Source organism: Muntiacus reevesi, chromosome 1, assembly GCF_963930625.1.
Source record: "Muntiacus reevesi chromosome 1, mMunRee1.1, whole genome shotgun sequence".
NCBI classification, from domain to species: domain Eukaryota; kingdom Metazoa; phylum Chordata; class Mammalia; order Artiodactyla; family Cervidae; genus Muntiacus; species Muntiacus reevesi.
The window spans coordinates 83,144,019-83,161,791 of NC_089249.1; the positions used below are offsets into that span (position 1 = coordinate 83,144,019).

At 39.9% G+C, this 17,773-nt stretch overlaps 1 protein-coding gene across 2 annotated transcripts in view; it reads left to right on the forward strand.

Annotated features, from left to right (window-relative positions):
* OTUD7B (OTU deubiquitinase 7B) overlaps positions 1–17,773 on the forward strand; it is a 55,991-nt gene that overhangs the window by 12,388 nt on the left and 25,830 nt on the right. The window lies entirely within an intron of this gene.

Here is a 17,773-nt window from a genome sequence, read left to right on the forward strand (position 1 = left end):
CATGTTTTTAATCTGGGTTATAGCAGTAGGGGAGCTGGTTGGTTTCTAATACATTTATTCTCCAAAGGAATGCCTTGGTGGAAAAAAGCACTGAGTCTAGCCCAACATTCAGATAATACTGAGTACAGAGTTTAAGTGACTGGTTTGCGTGCCTCGTAAGTATTGGAACTTGGTGTAAACCCATGCTTCTGACTGTTGTCCAGTGCTATTTCTATTATATACAGCTTACGAGGGGGTGGGTCAAGTGGTTAAAAACACAGAGCCTAGAAGTGAAATGGGAAGTTGAAGACCACATGATGATGAGGTTTAACCACAAGCTGTTTCGGTTCTACATAGGTTTTCCTTATATTTAGGCTGTAAATGTGTATAGTTCTCTCAGGCTCACAATGTTACAATGACCTGGGTTTCTTAGAACTATCTTCTGAGTTTCACTTCCTCACAGTCAAGGAAAAAAATTCCCTTTAGATTTTGGACTTATTTGCATATACTCTCTGACCCCCAGTTTTGAAGATAAAATAGTCCTTTCCCCTACTTGTAGGTCGGTTGCTTTGCTTACAAACTATGGATGAAGTAACCTCAAAGGCCACCTTAGTCTTTTTGGAGTAAAGTGAGGAGAGTTCTGGACCCAAATCTTTCAAGCTTATTTACTCTGTCAGCAGTTACAAACAGTCTCCTTAGACAGATCTTATTACCTAAAAAGGGCTGTAAATTGTATGGATCAATATGGTATTTTTGCTAATGGTATGTTTTTAGAGAATCAAATGGCCTTGTGAAAAATCATTTATATTTTGTTTTTAAATATGTAGTCAGGTATATTTAAGGTGGGACTCTTTCTTACACCTTTTTTCCTTTCCTTTTCTTTCCCTTTCTACCAGGCTTTTACCAGGTGTGGTAACAGATACCTGCAGACTCAAAATAGCATTTTCTGGATCAGCTTACTATGTATCTGCTGTAAGGGTCTGACACTGTTATGTAATTTCATTAGCCAAGATTAACTATTTCTAGATTTTATGCCAAGTCCCTACTAGCCAGCGTATTCCAATGTTTGGCTTCTACAATTCTTATCCTATCTTATTCCTTGCCATGACTCTTCTTCTGTAACTTTTTTTGGTATATGATTTTATTTATTTATTATTTAGGCTGTGCTGGGTCTTCGTTGCTGCCTTCCTCTAGTTGCGGAGAGCAGGGTCTGCTCTAGCTGCGGTGCGCGGCTTCTCATCGCAGTGGCCTCTGGTTGCAGAGCACGGGCTCTAGGGCGTGCGCGCTTCGGGAGCTGTGGCCGCGGGCTCAGGAGTTGTGCATGGGCTTGGCTGCTCCACAGTACGTGGGGTTTTCCCGGATCAGGATCTGCCTTGTATTCTATGTTGGCAGGCAGATTACTGAGCCCTTCTTTTATAAAAAAAGGGAAGCCCTTCTTTTATAACTTTTGCCCTGGCTAGGGAATAAAGGGGAGAAAACTTTACTATTTATTAGTGAAGACCCTACGCTGAGTTATACTAAGGGCTTTATATTACCACCTTATTTATTACTAATAACAATTCCATAGGTTAGATATTCTTATACCTGCTTGCAGATAATTCATCCAGAGCATTTATTACTATGTTAATATTAATTCACCAGGATATTTCGGCACAGTGTAAGGTGCTGAGGGTTATCGCAGTGAATATCAGATAAGGCCCCTGCTAAGGCATAGAGAAGTTAAATAGCTTGCACAAGGTGACATAGCAAGAAAGTGGCAGAGCTAGGATTTAAATATAGATCTGATGGATTCCAAAGGGAATGTCTGCAACAGTTATTATAATATGCTGCCATTTACATATATTACATGTTCTCTGTAACTTGCACATATCAAGTTGTAAAAATAGGTGAGTTCCCCCAGTATTTCCTTTTTAAAGGGTTCTTGATGAGTCCAAGAAAGAAATCTGCCTCGGTGCTGGCAAGCGCAGCTGCACAGTTATTTTCCTCTCTTCCCCCCCTTCTCCCCACTCTGTCTGAACCCACTCATACCTGGGTATAAACTGGACAGCCTGACCGACTTTGGCATTTGGATGTGTTTGTGCTTTGAGGACTTTGTTTCTTTGACTTCCTTGCCCACTTGCAAGTTCTTTCTTGTAGCGCAATGATGAGTAATATGTTGTTAACATTGTAATGTGGTCATGCCAGTTGGAATTTTTTTTTTTTTTCTTTTTCCCTTGGTTCTTTCTGATGAGTGTGTGACTCTTGGGTCAAACTTGCTTTCTACAGCTCATTCAAACAGAGAAGACTTTCTGTATTCAGAGGACTAGAAAATAGTCTCGAGATTGGGAGGACTATTAAAATTCAATGTCTTCTGCCCAGCTGAAATTCAATTTTGTTAGCATTTTGGGTTTATTCTTTAGCAAGTGTGATCCAAGAGAGTACTTGTTAGATTAAGGCCATTATTACCATGTGCCATATTTGGAATGAGCAGTGTTCTGGAGTTAGGAGCTTAAAAATAGGCACAGGTTTTTTTTTTCATGAGCATTACATAGTAGAAAGCATTAAAAGATGCTTAAATCTGTGAGAGTAATGTGCTGAATTCCAGTAGGAGCTGAATTCTAAGAACTAATAAGGTGGAATCAAGATTGTAAGTGTTAAAACTAGTATTGGGGATCCATTCAATTTAGCATTTTGATTCCAGGAATTTCTGGGCATGACTCAGGAGGTTAATGAGGTGATTTATGTGCGTGTGTCTAGTCTAGTGCTTGATACTTATTTGGTGCACAATAAATGTTAGTTAAATCTTTAAAAGATACTTGAATACGGAGTGTTGTCAGTTTGTCTTTCTAGAGCAGCTTCTTCATCATTAAGTATTCCTTCTTTTGAAGAATATTTGTTGAGCCTTTAACTGTGGGTAAAGCATTTGGGACAGATTTATAATAGCAGATTCTTACTGAGTCTGTGATCTTAACATTTATAAATTGAATCAGTTAGGCCTAGTGTTTAACGGGGAATTTGTGATTTTACTTTGCTAGAGTCAGTCCTTTGCTTTTTTGAGAGAAATAACTTTTTGACTCTTCGGTGGAATTAAAAATGCTTGCTTTTTAATTCCAGTTAAACTAGGTTTGATTTTTTTGATATTTGAGATAGTTGCCTATGATGTTTCCTTTTATTTATCCTTTCTTCATTTTTTTTCAGTAAAGAAGACAATATATTTGAAAAATGTATTGTGAATTGCAAAGCTAGTGGTTGTTATCTCCACAACTGCCAGTACTAATATTATGGATTAGTAATGAATAGGATTCATTCTTAACAAGGGTTAGTTTCCATGATTAATTTCAAGGAGACAAATTCAGAGGACAGTGGGATATTTGCCATATGATTTGTGTACTAGTTGAAACCTTTTGTACTTTTTGTGGAAGGGAGAAGGAGAAGCAGAGACTTGTCACCCTGAAAACTTGGCCTGCTGCTCTGTCATTGTGAAGGGTTACCTTATACTACTTTGCTGTGCTCTGTAGTGGCAAGAAAATTAAGCAGGATTTATTGTCTGTTAGAAGCTTATAGTACATTTTACTGGAAGCATCTGTCTACACAGGAAACAGTTCATCCCAGTTTGTTGGTAAGATCAATCACATTCCTACATTATGGACCTTATAATGAATAACAAAGTTAAGTTGGTCAGTCCAGGGTAGTATCTGCCTGGCCTCGCAGTGTAGGAAGATTGAGGAGACAGTGCCATTGACCAAAATATTTGGTTAGCTGTTATCATCAAAAGCCTTTGCAGTCAACTTCTGATGACTGGCATTTTTGGAGAACATGTGATTTTTATAATCCAAAATAAGTTATTCAGTAAATTTTGAAAAGACTACTTACTTTTCAAAATTTCCTTTTCATCTTTTTCTGTCTTTTGTCCCTCTCCCTTGGTAAATCTTTGTCCAATAAAGGAATTTCGCTGATACCTATCTGGCGTTTTCTCTGGAACCAGCCCATTAGATGAACATATAGAAAGCAGGGATACTACTGTCTCATAGCTCAGTTAGTAAAGAATCTGCCTGCAATGCAGGAGACCCTGGTTCGATTCCTGGGTTGGGAAGATCCACTGGAGAAGGGATAGGCTACCCACTCCTGTATTCCTGGGCTTCCCTTGTGGCTCAGCTCATAAAGAATCCATCTGCAATGTGGGAGACCTGGGTTCAATCCGTGGGTTGGGAAGATCTCCTTGAGAAGGGAAAGAGTATCCACTCCAGTATTCTGGCCCAGAGAATTCCATGGACTGTATGTAGTCCATGAGGTCGCAAAGAGTCGGACCTGACTGAATGACTTTCACTTTCAGTTGATGCATGGTGTGTTCTCTTCACTCAGCAGGCTGCCTGGCATTGAGTGGGTCCTTAATAAGTGCTTACTGAATGACCGAGTCCGGAGGCTAAGGTTTTCATCGGGGAGAACTCTATGACTCTCGGTGCTACTGTGCTGATAATGGCCCTTTCTAAGAGGACGAAGCAATGTAGCTTTCTTGAAAATAAATGTGAATGCAAGGAAAGTTTTTGCTTTGATATCTGCAGGCATTTTACATTTTTGGATAAGGAGAAGTAATATGTTAAAGGTTTGTGCTTTCTCTCTTGATTTTTGTGTTTTATTCTATTCGAAGTTTAATTATTGCTATGATATTTTAATAATGTATGAGAAGCATAGCTTCATACTATCAATAGAAAAGGAAAAGAAAAATCTCTCTGTATCTCACACATAATTTTATAAAACTTCAGACCTAAAGGATATAAGTCTAGAAGAATATGGTATCTCAAATCCAATTTATATTTTTAGTGTTGTTGAGCAAAACAAAAATGATGATTTGGTATGAATGTGTCTTTGTGATTTTCTTTATAAATGATTTCCCTTTTTTAATATGGTTTACTTAAGTAATTAAATTTCCCAGGTACACATTTTTTTCTTTGATATACATCTGTAGAAGTAAGAGATTTAGCTGGGTAGCAGGAAGAGATGGAATTTTCATAGAAAAATCCACAAAGTGGATTACATGGAGAATTGAAAGTTAGCAGTATATGTGAAGTCAAGTGAAGATTTCTGGAATAGAAGTTAACCAACTTACGTTCTACACAGTTTTCTCACTGGTTAGCTTTGGGCAAGTCACTTAATCTTGCTAGTCAACTAATCTCACTCACCTGGTTCTCATTGTTCTAATCTGTCACTTGAGGGTATGGAATGAAATGATCTCTGATACCCTGGTTCTAAAGTCCATAATTCTAAAGGGCCAAATAAAGAAAATAGACTGACTTTTGGTCCCTTACCACCAGCCTTGTTCCACATAAGTTCTGAATGTGACATGCTGATTATGTAAATAATAGAAGTGTATAACCTATATTCCCAGGTAGACTAGACTTGTCAGATTGTGTTATATGCTCATAATTGATTTTATGTGCATAAATATAAGAGGCTTGCTTGCTTTTAAAAGAGCAGTTATTACCACAAAAGGCACAACCTAGGAGGCGCTAGTGGTCAAGAACCCACCTGCCAATGCAGGAGACATAGAGCTGCGGGTTTGATCCCTGGGTTGGGAAGATACCCTGCAGAAGGAAATAGCAACCTACTCCATTATTCTTCCTTGGAAAATTCCATGGACAGAGGAGCCTGCCAGGCTACAGTCCATGGGGTCACAAAAAATCAAACACAGCTGAAGCAACTTAGCATACACATGCATACAAATGAAAGGGACCCAAATAATGCTCAAGATACCCTGGGTTGGAGTTTCTGCTTCTTACCTGTAACCTGGAAATAGGAATATGTTTGTGTTGGCAGGCTTGGTGGAGGGCAGGAGAGAGTTGTGGTGGCTAGTAGACAGTGTGGGTGAATGTGGATAGTAGTTATAAAAGCAAAATATTCAAGAGTTCTCCAAGCTGTGGACTTTGCATGGCTAGACTGATTTGACTGTGCTATAAATCCCTGGGGAACTGATATGAACCCTGTGTTGTATTCAAATTCAGAATACGTAGGTCCAGGCTCCTTGCTATCTGGGTAGCACTTAAGCTTTGTAAGCTGCTCTGTGTGTATGTGTTTTCCATCAGAAAATAGGGGATAAAAGTCTCAATGGGTATTTTTAAAATTTTTATTAAATGAGGCCATATTTGTGAAAATGCTTTTAAAACAAATAAATTACAGCAAAAGAGAAGCTATTCTAGTGAACAGGAAGCTGTACAAATACATTGATTCATTTAGACCTTGATTATACATATCTGTGGGTTGAATGGTGACATTTAATAGTTCAGAAGCTATTTTAGGTATTTTTTTAGGTATAGATTAGCTCTCGATTATCCACACACATGTACTAGCATGAATAATTTAGAACCACAGATATTTGTTAGGCATCTGCTATCTGCCAAGCAGTTTTATTAGGCCTGTTTAGAATTTTTTAAAGTACAAAATAAAGGTGCCAAGCTCAAGGATCTTAGTCCTACCTAGAATGCATCTTGTTTTTCCGTCTCATGAGCTCTTACACATCCTAAAGCCTCAGTTTGAGAAACTTCCCTAACCCATCCAGGTAAACTCGTTGCTTCTTATACTTCTTACCCCAGTGGGCACTAGAAACATGTTTAGATTTCTCACACCAGACTGGAGTCCCTTGAAGGTAGGACTGTGGCTTCTCCCTTTGTATCCTCAGGCTGTGGTGGACCCAGCTTGGTAAATTTTGAATGAGTGACTGATAGATTGGTGAGATAAATGTCAGGAAGGCCAACTAATATGACAAGGTAGTATATGGTATCAGCAAGTGCCAGTGAGCGTTTCACACATTGTACCTATGGGAGTTCAAATGAAGTTTAGATATAGCCAGGAAAGGTGGTTCCATGGAACTGCATTTGAAGAATTAAAAAAAATAATAGTGATTAAACTATCTTTCTTTGAACTGAATTATATAATTAAAAAAAGATAAATTTCTTTTTCCAGTTGTTTGAGGCTTTTATAAAAATTAGTAATTGTATGGTGAAGGAAGTTAATTTATCAGAAGAAATTTACAAAGTGAATTAATTTCATGTGGGTAACTAATCGCAGATGGGATAGTCATTGTAATTTTTTTTCCTTCTGCTATTTCTTCCCTTAAATGGAAGTTCTGTAATTGACAGTGAAATGACCATTAATTAGGAATCAATAAGGGGAGAGAAGGTTGTCAACTACTAAATATTTGAGGGTTGATTCTAGAGAAATGGTGTGTTATTAAACTAGCCTGTGTGGTTTCATAGTATTTATTTTTCTCTCATGTAAAAAGTTCAGTAATCAGAATATTTTTAAGGGCTCGTAGAACTTTTGTTTGTTTGTTTTACAGGTTTTTCTTCTAAAAGTTGAACTTATTGGTAGTCGAACCTTGGTCTACCCTTGACCCTAGCTGAAAGAAAAAAGAAAAAAATCATTGTGTGGGCAAATAGGCATACTGGTCTGGATCTAAAAAAAAAAAGTAAACACTAACATGGTTTCTGTTTCTATTCAAGTTACTCTTGTTGTGCCAATAATATAATAATAGACTTTCTTTGTGACTCTCTCTACCTTTATTTTTCCAAAGGTCACTTCCATTGTACAAGCCTTCCAAATTATTAAATTTCCTAAATAACTATAACCCAGGGAGCCTTTTATCAGTAGCACTGAATAGACAAATGCCAGTTCATAAGGAGTTCTCTGAGCTTCTCCCTCATTTGTATATTAGCATTTGGCTGTTGATGGGATTTGTCCTTTAGGAATTCATTTTGCTATTTGTAGCCTGATTTAAAAAAAAACAAACTAGAAACTTTTGGAAAAAAAAATAGTTAAATCTTGTTCTGACACATACCAGTGGTAGTGATAAAGTCAGAGAGCCAATTCTTGAATCTTTACTGGTGTGTTTCCACAATAGCCTATGATATACTGATAAATTGTTTTGGGGGTGGTAAATTATATGATCGGGTTCAGTTTTTTTGTCTTAAGTTTGTTTCTGGGGGAGAAAATAGACATCTGGAATGAGTAGGATAGTAAGGGTTAAGGGTAGGGAAGTAGGGCTGGTAGATTAAGGCATGAGAATTTTGGTCAATATGTGGGAAATTGCTGTTCCTGGAGATCTGGGGATAAATGAACTATTTAATTCTGCCAGTGCAGGAGATGCAATAGACACGGGTTCAATCTTTGGGTTGGGACGATCCCCTGGAGGAGCAAATGGCAACCCACTCTAGAATTCTTGCCTGGAAAATTCCATGGACAGAGGAGCCTGGCAGCCTACGTAGTCCATGGAGTTGTAAAGAGTCGAACACCACTGGGAGGCTGAGCACACACACAGTGAGCTATGTATGTACCTCTAGGAGAAGACAGACTTCTTTTTTTTTGCTTTTTTTTTTTGAGGGATTATCTGGGAGAAGATACAACTAAGGGTCTCTCTTTATGACATTTTCTTGAGGACTTGGAAGACACTGGAATGGGAGTGATAGAATAGGTACTGTGTTTATGTGTCAAGACTGTGCCAAGAAATGGTTGTAGGACTGGAGGGTTTGTTTGCAAGAGTAGAGGGAGCTTCTGAAGGAGAGAGACAAAGGCTGTGTTGGACACCAGTGGAGTGAGACAGAGCTTGTGGGAGGGACTTAGGTGCAAAGAAGGCAACTGACATGTTTTGAGGACTTACTGAATGCTAGGCACTGTCCTAAAAGCTTTTCATATCTTACATTATTTAATCCTAACAGGAAGTTTGAAGTGTAGATAATTCCCCCAGTTTATACATGAAGGAACAGAGGCACTAAACAGCCTTATTGCTTACCCATGATTGCACAGCTGTTAGTAGTAGATAAGGGATTCGAACCTAGATCTGTCTGAATCCAGAGCCTATTCTGTCTCTCCAGGTGGAGTTGAAAGGAGTTGAGGCAGTGAGGGTGGACTTGGACATGGCAGACTGCCCATGTTTCCTCAGTTTTCCTCCCTGGACTAAGTGGGGTTTAGTACTTGGGAGTCAGATTGGCTGGACTTATAAAAATCCTGGTCCTACCACTTTTTACTGTGAATTATAGCATTTAGTGATACATCAGGCTTCCCTAGTGGCTCAGAGGGCAAAGAACCGCCTGCCCGTGTAGGAAACATAAGGGATGCAGGTTTGGTCTCTGGGTCGGGAAGATCCCCTGGAGAAGGAAGTGACTACCCACGCCAGTATTCTTACCTGGAAAATCCCATGGACAGAGAAGCCTGGTGATATATAGTCCATGGAGTTGCAAACAGTCAGACTTGACTGAGTGACTAACACTGTAACATTTAGTGGTACATAGGTCTTTTTAACATAGAATTTAGTCAAATCTTTCTTTTTTTTCTAAGAAGATAATATTCTGTTTCTTTCACTTGGAAGGACACACGTTAACTAAAAACAATCTGCCAAGATAGTCTTCCATCTCTCCCACCCACCTAGTCATCAATTGTGTGAAATTCTGAGGGTTTCTGTCCTTTCTCTTTTTCCTTGTCTGGATTCCTTGGAACTGACATCACAGACATGGAGGAGTCACTGACCTTTGAAAATTCTTGACGGTCTTGAATGTTGTGGTTTTCCAGTGAGTTTGGGGAGGAGTAGGAGAGTACTCAGACACAGCTGTAATGCATCAGTGGACCAGGAGAGTGGGTATAGTGTGAGAATGTGGACACTTTGGGGGATATTTTAGATGAGAGAATGTAGGGTCAGTAGTTTCTCACGCATTTCAACATAACTGTATTATCTACAGCTATGTATTATCTGTAGCTATGTTAAATATCAGTTAGTATTTAATTTTGAGTCACTTTTCTCTGTTACTAAACAGTTGGGCACTCATGAAGACTGATTTTAATATTAGTCTGAGCTAAACAGCGTTTCGGGAGAGAAATCTGTTGCGAATAAGATCATATAACAATCTTAAGCAAATGTATTTGAGATGCCCACTGTTTAAAAGATGGTGAACACTTTGAGATGCCTGTTTATAACACTGAATATCTGGTTATTGTCAATACTAGAGGGGTGTGTGTGTAGTGGGATACCATACAAATAGAATTCAGTTTATCTGAGTGAAAACTAAGTACTTACCAGGTGCTTGGATGCTAGGAATACAGGATGAACAAGACAAGATTCCTGCCCTCAAATTGTTCATGGTTTAGTGGGGAGACAGACATGTAAATGAACACAAATACTGTGCAGTATAATATGCTAGAGGAAGAGTACAAGATGAAACACCAAGGAGGAAGTGGGCACTTTAACTTGGGAAGCCAGGGAAGGTTTTGCAGAGGAGGTAGTACTTACAGTAGCCTTAAAGACGAAATAGGAATTCACTTGCTAGACCAGGAGCCAGAGGGAACAACATTCACAAAGGAACTGAAATTTGAAGCCTGTAATAAACTTGGGGAACTATCAGTACAAGGAGGGGAAAGGTGGGATGTAGATAAGGCCAGAGGATTGGGTAGAGCTGAATCATGAAGGGCCTCATTTGTCTTGAGTAGGAATTTAGATATTAAGCTTTAGTCACTGAGGATCCATTGAGCAGTGGGATATAATACTATCATATTTGTGTTTTAGATTGATCAGCCTCTACAAGCAACCACTGTGAAAAATGGCTGGAAAAAGGAAGAGGGAGAAATTAGGAAGTTATTTCCTGGGGTCCAGGTTTTGAACACCTGAGAGAAGATAGAAGAGATGTAGCCTGTAGAAGATGTTGGATGAATCTGAGAATTCTTTAAGATTAAAATTACTAAACTTTAGTAAAGGACAATTTGTGAGTGAGGTTAAGGCAAGAGAGAAATCCAGGGTGGCTCCCAGGCTTGTGACTTAAGTGATAGGAGGGATGATGGTGCTACTTGCTAGAAAAGGCAATTCTAGAAGAAAAATAGCTTGAACAGGTGGAGGGATAGTGCTGAGTCTGAAGTACCTGTGGGATTCCTGGTTGAGCTGGAAAGAGTTGGGGACAGCAGATGCCTTTTGAGTCATTGACATTTGGGTGCTCAGGGGCATGAATGAAGTTCTTCAAGGGGATGATATAAAATGAGAAAGTGGAAGGCTTGAGGTTAGAACTGTGGGTAAACTAACCTTTGGTGCAGGCACAGAAAGAAAAATTCACAAAGGTGACCAAGGCACAGAACGAGAGAGGCAGGAAGAGTGGTCCGTGTGTCTCAAATGCTATAAAGAGACACTCTAGATAAGCAGTGAGGAGGATGGTGATGGTCTTCTGTATAAGACAGTGGTGTCATTGTCTTTCTGTTGAAGCCAGTTTTAGTCTGTCGAGGACCGACCATCAGGTGAGAAAGTACCATCAGTGCATGTAGTCTAATTTAAAGAATTTTGCAGGGAAGATGAGAATAACAGCCAGCCGATAAGGCAGGAGGAAAATCTGAAGGAACACCTCTTGCTTTGTTTCATAATTTTTTCTGTGAAGTCGGAGGAAAGGTCATCTACTGGGAGCAAGGGAGATGATAAGGATTTGGTGGGAGGCTCAGGGTGAATGGTGAAGGGATAGGAGAGTAGCCGAGAAGACTGGTTAGATAGTAAAGTCAAGCAAAAGACAGCAGTGTCTCATTGAAAGGAATGAGACAGAACACGATATATCTGTGGTCATATTACTCTGTATTATTGTGGGCTTTTGTCTTGTACAATAGCCTCATTTAGTAGCGGAGAAGTTAAATGTGAGGTCTATCCAGATTGGGCAGATGAAAGGATAAGGGAACTAGGTTTTTACGGGAACATAAAGTGATCATTCATTATGTTTATGTTTAGGTAGGCAAGAAAGGACAAAGTGGAATCTAACGATTTTTCTCGTCTTCTCTGCTCTCATCCTAGTCTAGCTCACTGTCATCTCATTTTACTGTGGTTTTCTAAACAGTTCTCCCTAAATCCACTTGTGCTTCTTGTAAAGCATTCTTCCCACTGCAACTGGAGTGATCTTGTAATATTTTAAATCTGATTCTGTCCTGTCCCTGCCTATAACTCTTCAAAGGCTTCTCCTTCCTTTTAGGATGTTAATAAGATCTCAGTCTTCAATAGGGTCCACTGAGCCCTCCCTTTGTCCTCATTTTTTACCATTTTCACCTCTCTGTACCTCCTTGCTACAGAACATTGATATGTTTCCTCCGCTCAGACAATTCTTTCTTTCCCAATTTGTCTCCAGTTCCTACTCATTTTTCAGTTCTTAGATGTAATATCACTTCCTTGGGAAAGCTTTTCTTGATTCCCCATATGCTATAATGCCCCTCCCCCAGTGTTTTTCCCTATTATAATTACAGTTGTTTGTGAAATTTTATGTTTTTTACTCTATACTAGAAGCTTTGTGAAGATAGAGGTTATGTCTAGTTCATGGTTATGTTCCTATTCCTGACCATAGGGCCTAGCCCAGAGTAGGCACTCCATTAATTTTTGTTGAATTAATGAATAAGATGGTTAAAGAATTGGATGGCTTAGTCTTGAGGTAAAAATGTCCTGAGGTGAGATAGCAGGTTTAGTAGTAGAGAGAAACAGCTGGAGGAAGATGAGGTTGTAGCCAGAGTAAGATGTTGGGAGTTGAAGATTTAGAGGTAGAACGGTTTCAGGGCATGGTGGGTCTGAGTTGCTGAGGTAGAGATGGAGGTCTTGGCATTTGATGAGTTTATGAAACTTTAAGGCAGAAATGTTGGATAGATTATGCAGGTGGGTGTTGGAATTGTTCAGGAAGGTGATAGGATTTGAACTGAGGAAAATATAAGGCAGAGTCATGAGTTATTAATAAACATGAGAGATGGGCACAGCCCTTTCCTGTGGCGAAAGAATTAAATGGCTAAAAATCAGTGCAGTTCTGGGAACCAGTCATGACTGTCCCTGGAGGTGGCCCTAGTGGTAAAGAACCCACCTGCCAATGCGGGGGACGTAAGAGACAGGGGTTTGATCCCTGGGTTGGGAAGATCCCCTGGAGGAGGAAATGCCAACCAACTCCAGCTTTCTTGCCTGAAAAATCCCATGGAGAGAAGAGCTTGGTGGGCTACAGTCTGTAGGGTCACAGAGTCGGACACGACTGAAGGGACTTAGCAGACACACTTGGAAGCAGTATGGTACAGTAGAGAGGGCATGTGTTCATAGTGTCTGGGTTCAGATTTTAGGTAACCCACCTGACTTTTCAAGCCTTATTCCTTTCTGTGTAAACTGAGAATAATAAGCCTGCTGCAGGAGTTTTGTTGTTAATGAATAAGAAGTGTTTTTGAAAGTGCTTATTATTAACTTGCTATTCTTTTTAAATTATTCATTTATTTTTAGCTACATGCAGGCTTCTCTCTCTAGTTGTGTCAAGTTGGGGCTACTCTCTGGTTTTGTTGCACGGGCTTCTCATTGTGGTGACTTCTCTGGTTGAAAAGCACAGGCTTCAGTAGTTGCGGCTTTCAGATTCTAGAGTTTGGGCTCAGTAGTTGTGGCACACAAGCCTAGTTGCTCTAGAGCATGTGGGATCTTCCCGGATCAGGGATTAAACCCATGTCCCCTGCACTGATAGGCATATTCTTAACCACTAGACCACCAGGGAAGCCCTGACTTATTTTCTTGATTACTATCCTCACTTCAAGAGAGCATGGCATTAGAAGTAGGGATGAGAAGCAAAGATAGTAGCAGAAGTGAACTTTGAACAAGGAGTACATGTTTTCATTTATTCTACTTGTTGAGTTTGTAATATAGGGTCAGCATAAACATTTATGCATGAATACAGGTAATGGCAAGTACTGATATAAGGAAGAATTTTGTAAAAGAAAAAAAGAGGCCACTGGCTGGCTCATGATAACATTGCAGTGTTGACCTACCACAAATTTTTATGGAAAGAAATGCTTTATATAATCATTTTCCATGGAAATTCCACCATTCCTGGAAGTAGATCAAGCACCATTATTATGAGAACAGATCAAGCACTATTATGTGAAAGAGAGAGGGGGGCTGGTGATTTAGTTAAGAAAAGCATTTTCTAACAATTAGAGCTGTCCAACAATAAAATGAACATTGTAGCAAATAAATGAGTCTTCATCAGAACTTGTATTCTTGTGGAGACTGGATGATTTATCTGTCAAAGAGGCAGTAGAAGGATTCTTGTGTGGAGGCTGACATTTATTAAATTATTGCTTCAGTCCCTTTTTGCTGAAGAAGTTCAACTTCATGTTTCAACTTGAAAACTTCCTGTAACTTGTAGTAAATATTAGTGATTTCTACACTAGTGGGAAAAGTTAGAAGAGTTGCTTACCTGTCCAGATCAGTGATTTAAAAACTATGGGAGATTCACAGTCCTGGGTGTTCATTGGAAGGACTGATGTTGAAGCTGAAACTCCAATAGTTTCGCCACCTGATGTGAAAAGCTGACTCATTTAAAAAGACCTCGATGCTGGGAAAGATTGAGGGTGGGAGGAGAAGGGGACGACAGAGGATGAAATGGTTGGATGGCATCACTGACTCATTGGACATGGATTTGGGTGGACTCCGGGAGTTGGTGATGGACAGGGAGACCTGGCGTGCTGGTTCATGGGGTTGCAAAGAGTCAGACATGACTGAGCAACTGAACTGAACTGAATATCCAAGAATTGGCTTCGTAGGTGGCACAGTGATAAAGAATCTGCCTGCCAGTGCAGGAGATGCAAGAGATGCAGGTTCGATCTTTGGGTTAGGAAGATTCCCTGGAGTAGGAAATGGCAACCTGCTCCAGTATTCTTGCCTGAAAAATTCCATGGACAGAGGAACCTGGCGGGCTACAGCCCATGGGGTCATAAAGAGGTGGACATGACTGAGTGACAGCACGCGCACACTAAGTCCCTCTGATTGGAAGATTGGAGGATTGGACTCCAATTTAGATTTGTCTAAACACCATTCTGTCAACAAATATTTGAGTGCCTCTTCTGTTTCATTTGAAAGTTTGAAAGCCAGTATTTTCCTTTTTTCCTTCCTGTGTGCTGAGAGCCAAGGACTGTGAGTCTTTGTCATCATCTTGGATAGTCCCAGTTGGAATTTGAGAAGCTCAAGCCAGATGTTGGTAGTGGTGAAAAAAAGGCTGCAGTCCTCACCTGTTGGGTAGGGAGAGGGTGGAGTCCATGGCATGCACCTTAGACACATCAAATGTAAGAATGTGCTGCCAAGAAAGTTTGGTTTAGTGCTTTGAATCTTTGAGCAAGTCATTTTAGATAATGTTGGACCTTGAAATTATTTTTAAAAACTGTTTGGAAAAGAATGACCTACTGTGTTGGCATGTGAGGTCTGAGATGCCATGATGTTGATGGTTTTCATTGGCTTCTCTCACTCAGAAGCCTCTGGCTGGCTTGGAAATTGCCTATGAACCTGTGGCTTAATCAGCTTCTCTCTTCTGCTGAGCACCTTTTTGTTGATTGTTAAGGAAATGGCAACTCACTCCAGTATTCTTGCCTAGAGAATCCATTGAGCAGAGAAGCCTGGCAGGCTTCTGTTGTGTATTTCCCACATTGTTTCAGAAAGTTATTAAAGTGGCTTTACCTAGTTCCTTTACTTTTTTTTTTTAAGAGATAAAGTTGAGATTCATTTAGCAGCTATGCTCTTGGTCTTGGATTATTCATGTGTTTTAAGTTATTTGGACTGCTACCATCTCCTGTGACCTAAGATGGTGTCTAAAATGGGCTTGAGGAAGGAATCTTGTCTGAATTAGAAGAGGGGGAAACCACTCATTCACCTGTGAATTTTGAACTAATTCAATTCTTAAGCATTTAATCTAAGGAACTAATTTATTTAATAACTTAGCATTTTGAATTTGAGGTTCAGTTCAGTTCAGTCGCTCAATCATATCCGACTCTTTGTAACCCAATGGACTGCAACACGCCAGGCCTCCCTGTCCATCACCAACTCCCAGAGTTTACCCAAACTCATGTCCATTGAGTCAGTGATGCCATCCAACCATCTCATCCTCTGTTGTCCTCTTCTCCTCCTCCCTTCAATCTTTTCCAGCATCAGTGTCTTTTCAAATGAGTCAGCTCTTCGCATCAGGTGGCCAAAGTATTAGAGTTTCAGCTTCAACATCAGTCCTTCCAATAAACACCCAGGACTAATCTCCTTTAGGATGGACTGGTTGGATCTCCTTGCAGTCCAAGGGACTCTCAAGAGTCTTCTCCAACACCACAGTTCAAAAGCATCAATTCTTCAGTGCTCAGCTTTCTTTACAGTCCAACTCTCACATCCTTACATGACCACTGGAAAAACATAGCCTTGACTAGATGGACCTTTATTGGCAAAGTAATGTCTCTGCTTTTTAATATGCTGTCAGGTTGATCATAACTTTCCTTCCAGGGAGTAAGCGTCTTTTAATTTCATAGCAGCAGTCACCATCTGCAGTGATTTTGGAGCCCAAAAAAATGAAGTCTCTCACTGTTTCCATTGTTTCCCCATCTATTTGCCATGAAGTGATGGGACCAGATGCCATGACCTTAGTTTTCTGAATGTCGAGCTTTAAGCCAATTTTTTCACTCTCCTCTTTCACTTTCATCAAGAGGCTCTTTGGTTCTTCTTCACTTTCTGCCATAAGGGTGGTGTCATCTGCATATCTGAGGTGATTGATATTTCTCCCGGCAGTTTTGATTCCAGCTTGTGCTTCATCCAGCTCAGCGTTTCTCATGATGTACTCTGCACATAAGTTAAATAAGCAGGGTGACAGTATACAGCCTTGACGTGCTCCTTTTCCTATTTGGAACCAGTCTGTTGTTCCATGTCCAGTTCTGACTGTTGCTTCCTGACCTGCACACACATTTCTCAGGAGGCAGGTCAGGTGGTCTGGTATTCCCATCTCCTTCAGAATTTTCCACAGTTTATTGTGATCTACAGAGTCAAAGGCTTTAGCATAAAGCAGAAATAGATATTTTTCTGGAACTCTCTTGCTTTTTTGTTAATCCTGTGGATGTTGGCAATTTGATCTCTGGTTCCTCTGCCTTTTCTAAATCCAGCTTGAGCATCTGGAAGTTCACGGTTCATGTATTGTTGAAGCCTGGCTTGGAGAATTTTGAGCATTACTTTGCTAACTTGTGAGATGAGTGCAATTGTGCAGTAGTTTAAGCATTCTTTGGCATTGCCTTTCTTTGGGATTGGAATGAAAACTGACCTTTTCCAGTCCTGTGGTGACTGGTGAGTTTTCCAAATTTGCTGGCATATTGAGTGCAGGACTTTCACAGCATCATCTTTTAGGATTTGAAATAGCTCAACTGGAATTCCATCACCTCCACTAGCTTTGTTTGTAGTGATGCTTCCTAAGGCCCACTTGACTTCACATTCCAGGATGTTTGGCTCTAGCTGAGTGATCACACCATCATGATTATCTGGGTTGTGAAGATCTTTTCCATACATTTCTTGTGTGTATTCTTGCCACCTCTTCTTAATATCTTTTGCTTCTGTTAGGTCCATACCATTTCTATCCTTTATCAAACCCATCTTTGTTTGAAATGTTCCCTTGGTATCTCTAATTTTCTTGAAGAGATCTCTAGTCTTTCCCATTCTATTATTTTCCTCTATTTCTTGCGCTGATCACTGAGGAAGGCTTTCTTATCTCTCCTTGTTATTTGGAACTCTGCATTCAAATGGGTATATCTTTCCTTTTCTCCTATGCTTTTCGCTTCTCTCCTTTTCACGGCCAAAAGTTCTTTATGTATTGGTAGACTTTTCTGACAATTGTGATAGTGAAATGGAAGTAAATTAGACATTGATAATAAGCAGAGCAAAAGAGAATGTAAGAATCATAATTTATGAAGATTTAGGAAACTGTGGAGTTATTTTTTTAAACCTGGAAATCATCTTAGAAGTCATCAAATCCAAGTCTAGGATATACAGGAGGCAACTGAGACCCTGTATGTA